Here is a 6,307-nt window from a genome sequence, read left to right on the forward strand (position 1 = left end):
CCTTATGTGGAACCTCCTTTCTGAAAATTTGAAAATTCTTAAAAAATTCGTCCAAAATCTTGATGTCCCCAATCCTATGTTTTGTATGTTTTTTCCACGTGTCTTGACATCCAATGTATTTCTGCAAAGTTTGGTGAAGATCTGAGTATGTCGTTTTTGACCTTATCTGGAACATCCTTTCTGAAAATTTGAAAAATCTTTAAAAATTCGTCCAAAATCTTGATGTCTCCAATCTCTTGTTTTGTACGTTTTTTCCACGTGTCTTGACATCCAGTGTATCCCTGCAAAGTTTGGTGAAGATCTGAGTATGTAGTTTTTGACCTTATATGGAACCTCCTATCTGAAAATTTGAAAATTCTTAAAAAATTCGTCCAAAATCTTGATGTCTCCAATCTCTTGTTTTGTACGTTTTTTCCACGTGTCTTGACATCCAATGTATCCCTGCAATGTTTGGTGAAGATCTGAGTATGTAGTTTTTGACCTTATATGGAACCTCCTATCTGAAAATTTGAAAATTCTTAAAAAAATTGACCAAAATCTTGATGTCCCCAATCCTATGTTTTGTATGTTTTTTCCACGCGTCTTGACATCCAGAGTATCCCTGCAAAGTTTGGTGAAGATCTGAGTATGTCGTTTTTGACCTTATATGGAACATCCTTTCTGAAAATTTGAAAATTCTTAAAAAATTCGTCCAAAATCTTGATGTCTCCAATCTCTTGTTTTGTACGTTTTTTCCACGTGTCTTGACATCCAATGTATCCCTGCAAAGTTTGGTGAAGATCTGAGTATGTAGTTTTTGACCTTATCTGGAACCTCCTATCTGAAAATTTGAAAATTCCTAAAAAATCCGTCCAAAATCTTGATGACCCCAATCTCTTGTTTTGTACGTTTTTTCCACGTGTCTTGACATCCAATGTATCCCTGCAAAGTTTGGTGAAGATCTGAGTATGTAGTTTTTGACCTTATCTGGAACCTCCTATCTGAAAAATTGAAAATTGTTAAAAAATTCGTCCAAAATCTTGATGTCTCCAAACTCTTGTTTTGTACGTTTTTCCCACGTGTCTTGACATCCAATGTATCCCTGCAAAGTTTGGTGAAGATCTGAGTATGTAGTTTTTGACCTTATCTGGAACCTCCTATCTGAAAATTTGAAAATTCTTAAAAAATTCGTCCAAAATCTTGATGTCTCCAATCTCTTGTCTTGTACGTTTTTTCCACGTGTCTTGACATCCAATGTATCCCTGCAAAGTTTGGTGAAGATCTGAGTATGTCGTTTTTGACCTTATCTGGAACATCCTTTCTGAAAATTTGAAAATTCTTAAAAAATTCGTCCAAAATCTTGATGTCTCCAATCTCTTGTTTTGTACGTTTTTTCCACGTGTCTTAACATCCAATGTATCCCTGCAAAGTTTGGTGAAGATCTGAGTATGTAGTTTTTGACCTTATCTGGAACCTCCCATCTGAAAATTTGAAAATTCCTAAAAAATCCGTCCAAAAACTTTATGACCCCAATCTCTTGTTTTGTACGTTTTTTCCACGTGTCTTGACATTCAATGTATCCCTGCAAAGTTTGGTGAAGATCTGAGTATGTAGTTTTTGACCTTATCTGGAACCTCCTATCTGAAATCTTGAAAATTCTTAAAAAATTCGTCCAAAATCTTGATGTTTCCAATCTCTTGTTTTGTACGTTTTTCCCACGTGTCTTGACATCCAATGTATCCCTGCAAAGTTTGGTGAAGATCTGAGTATGTAGTTTTTGACTTTATGTGGAACCTCCTTTCTGAAAATTTGAAAATTCTTAAAAAATTCGTCCAAAATCTTGATGTCCCCAATCCTATGTTTTGTATGTTTTTTCCACGTGTCTTGACATCCAATGTATTTCTGCAAAGTTTGGTGAAGATCTGAGTATGTCGTTTTTGACCTTATATGGAACCTCCTATCTGAAAATTTGAAAATTCTTAAAAAAATTGACCAAAATCTTGATGTCCCCAATCCTATGTTTTGTATGTTTTTTCCACGCGTCTTGACATCCAGAGTATCCCTGCAAAGTTTGGTGAAGATCTGAGTATGTCGTTTTTGACCTTATATGGAACATCCTTTCTGAAAATTTGAAAATTCTTAAAAAATTCGTCCAAAATCTTGATGTCTCCAATCTCTTGTTTTGTACGTTTTTTCCACGTGTCTTGACATCCAATGTATCCCTGCAAAGTTTGGTGAAGATCTGAGTATGTAGTTTTTGACCTTATCTGGAACCTCCTATCTGAAAATTTGAAAATTGTTAAAAAATTCGTCCAAAATCTTGATGTCTCCAAACTCTTGTTTTGTACGTTTTTCCCACGTGTCTTGACATCCAATGTATCCCTGCAAAGTTTGGTGAAGATCTGAGTATGTAGTTTTTGACCTTATCTGGAACCTCCTATCTGAAAATTTGAAAATTCTTAAAAAATTCGTCCAAAATCTTGATGTCTCCAATCTCTTGTCTTGTACGTTTTTTCCACGTGTCTTGACATCCAATGTATCCCTGCAAAGTTTGGTGAAGATCTGAGTATGTCGTTTTTGACCTTATCTGGAACATCCTTTCTGAAAATTTGAAAATTCTTAAAAAATTCGTCCAAAATCTTGATGTCTCCAATCTCTTGTTTTGTACGTTTTTTCCACGTGTCTTAACATCCAATGTATCCCTGCAAAGTTTGGTGAAGATCTGAGTATGTAGTTTTTGACCTTATCTGGAACCTCCCATCTGAAAATTTGAAAATTCCTAAAAAATCCGTCCAAAAACTTTATGACCCCAATCTCTTGTTTTGTACGTTTTTTCCACGTGTCTTGACATTCAATGAATCCCTGCAAAGTTTGGTGAAGATCTGAGTATGTAGTTTTTGACCTTATCTGGAACCTCCTATCTGAAATCTTGAAAATTCTTAAAAAATTCGTCCAAAATCTTGTTGTTTCCAATCTCTTGTTTTGTACGTTTTTCCCACGTGTCTTGACATCCAATGTATCCCTGCAAAGTTTGATGAAGATCTGAGTATGTAGTTTTTGACCATATCTGGAACCTCATTTCTGAAAATTTGAAAATTCCTCAAAAATTCGTCCAAAATCTTGATGTCTCCAATCTCTTGTTTTGTACGTTTTTTCCACGTGTCTTGACATCCAATGTGTCCCTGCAATGTTTGGTGAAGATCTGAGTATGTAGTTTTTGACCTTATATGGAACCTCCTATCTGAAAATTTGAAAATTCTTAAAAAATTTGACCAAAATCTTGATGTCCCCAATCCCATGTTTTGTATGTTTTTTCCACGTGTCTTGACATCCAATGTATCCCTGAAAAGTTTGGTGAAGATCTGAGTATGTAGTTTTTGACCTTATCTGGAACATCCTTTCTGAAAATTTGAAAATTCTTAAAAAATTCGTCCAAAATCTTGATGTCTCCAATCTCTTGTTTTGTACGTTTTTCCACGTGTCTTGACATCCAATGTATCCCTGCAAAGTATGGTGAAGATGTGAGTATGTAGTTTTTGACCTTATCTGGAACCTCCCATCTGAAAATTTGAAAATTCCTAAAAAATCCGTCCAAAATCTTGATGACCCCAATCTCTTGTTTTGTACGTTTTTTCCACGTGTCTTGACATCCAATGTATCCCTGCAAAGTTTGGTGAAGATCTGAGTATGTAGTTTTTGACCTTATCTGGAACCTCCTATCTGAAAATTTGAAAATTCTTAAAAAATTCGTCCAAAATCTTGATGTCTCCAATCTCTTGTTTTGTACGTTTTTTCCACGTGTCTTGACATCCAATGTATCCCTGCAAAGTTTGGTGAAGATCTGAGTATGTCGTTTTTGACTTTATCTGGAACATCCTTTCTGAAAATTTGAAAATTCTTAAAAAATTCGTCCAAAATCTTGATGTCTCCAATCTCTTGTGTTGTACGTTTTTTCCACGTGTCTTGACATCCAATGTATCCCTGCAAAGTTTGGTGAAGATCTGAGTATGTAGTTTTCGACCTTATCTGGAACCTCCCATCTGAAAATTTGAAAATTCCTCAAAAATCCGTCCAAAATCTTGATGACCCCAATCTCTTGTTTTGTACGTTTTTTCCACGTGTCTGACATTCAATGTATCCCTGCAAAGTTTGGTGAAGATCTGAGTATGTAGTTTTTGACCTTATATGGAACCTCCTATCTGAAAATTTGAAAATTCTTAAAAAATTTGACCAAAATCTTGATGTCCCCAATCCTATGTTTTGTATGTTTTTTCCACGTGTCTTGACATCCAATGTATAACTGAAAAGTTTGGTGAAGATCTGAGTATGTAGTTTTTGAACTTATCTGGAACATCCTTTCTGAAAATTTGAAAATTCTTAAAAAATTCGTCCAAAATCTTGATGTCTCCAATTTCTTGTTTTGTACGTTTTTTCCACGTGTCTTGACATCCAATGTATCCCTGCAAAGTTTGGTGAAGATGTGAGTATGTAGTTTTTGACCTTATCTGGAACCTCCCATCTGAAAATTTGAAAATTCCTAAAAAATCCGTCCAAAATCTTGATGACCCCAATCTCTTGTTTTGTACGTTTTTTCCACGTGTCTTGACATGCAATGTATCCCTGCAAAGTTTGGTGAAGATCAGAGTATGTAGTTTTTGACCTTATATGGAACCTCCTATCTGAAAATTTGAAAATTCTTAAAAAATTCGACCAAAATCTTGATGTCCCCAATCCTATGTCTTGTATGTTTTTTCCACGTGTCTTGATATCCAATGTATCCCTGCAAAGTTTGGTGAAGATCTGAGTATGTAGTTTTTGACCTTATCTGGAACCTCCTATCTGAAAATTTGAAAATTCGTAAAAAATCTGTCCAAAATCTTGATGACCCCAATCTCTTGTTTTGTACGTTTTTTCCACGTGTCTTGACATCCAATGTATCCCTGCCATGTTTGGTGAAGATCTGAGTATGTATTCTTTGATCTTATATGGAACCTCCTATCTGAAAATTTGAAAATTCTTAAAAAATTTGACCAAAATCTTGATGTCCCCAATCCTATGTTTTGTATGTTTTTTCCACGTGTCTTGACATCCAATGTATCCCTGAAAAGTTTGGTGAAGATCTGAGTATGTCGTTTTTGACCTTATCTGGAACATCTTTTCTGAAAATTTGAAAATTCTTAAAAAATTCGTCCAAAATCTTGATGTCTCCAATCCTATGTCTTGTATGTTTTTTCCACGTGTCTTGACATCCAGTGTATCCCTGCAAAGTTTGGTGAAGATCTGAGTATGTAGTTTTTGACCTTATATGGAACCTCCTATCTGAAAATTTGAAAATTCTTAAAAAATTCGTCCAAAATCTTGATGTCTCCAATCTCTTGTTTTGTACGTTTTTTCCACGTGTCTTGACATCCAATGTATCCCTGCAATGTTTGGTGAAGATCTGAGTATGTAGTTTTTGACCTTATATGGAACCTCCTATCTGAAAATTTGAAAATTCTTAAAAAAATTGACCAAAATCTTGATGTCCCCAATCCTATGTTTTGTATGTTTTTTCCACGCGTCTTGACATCCAGAGTATCCCTGCAAAGTTTGGTGAAGATCTGAGTATGTCGTTTTTGACCTTATATGGAACATCCTTTCTGAAAATTTGAAAATTCTTAAAAAATTCGTCCAAAATCTTGATGTCTCCAATCTCTTGTTTTGTACGTTTTTTCCACGTGTCTTGACATCCAATGTATCCCTGCAAAGTTTGGTGAAGATCTGAGTATGTCGTTTTTGACTTTATCTGGAACATCCTTTCTGAAAATTTGAAAATTCTTAAAAAATTCGTCCAAAATCTTGATGTCTCCAATCTCTCGTGTTGTACGTTTTTTCCACGTGTCTTGACATCCAATGTATCCCTGCAAAGTTTGGTGAAGATCTGAGTATGTAGTTTTCGACCTTATCTGGAACCTCCCATCTGAAAATTTGAAAATTCCTCAAAAATCCGTCCAAAATCTTGATGACCCCAATCTCTTGTTTTGTACGTTTTTTCCACGTGTCTTGACATTCAATGTATCCCTGCAAAGTTTGGTGAAGATCTGAGTATGTAGTTTTTGACCTTATATGGAACCTCCTATCTGAAAATTTGAAAATTCTTAAAAAATTTGACCAAAATCTTGATGTCCCCAATACTATGTTTTGTATGTTTTTTCCACGTATCTTGACATCCAATGTATAACTGAAAAGTTTGGTGAAGATCTGAGTATGTAGTTTTTGAACTTATCTGGAACATCCTTTCTGAAAATTTGAAAATTCTTAAAAAATTCGTCCAAAATCTTGATGTCTC

The sequence above is a fragment of the Lepisma saccharinum genome, unplaced genomic scaffold, assembly GCF_977018435.1.
Source record: "Lepisma saccharinum unplaced genomic scaffold, izLepSacc3.1 HAP1_SCAFFOLD_132, whole genome shotgun sequence".
Lineage (NCBI taxonomy): Eukaryota > Metazoa > Arthropoda > Insecta > Zygentoma > Lepismatidae > Lepisma > Lepisma saccharinum.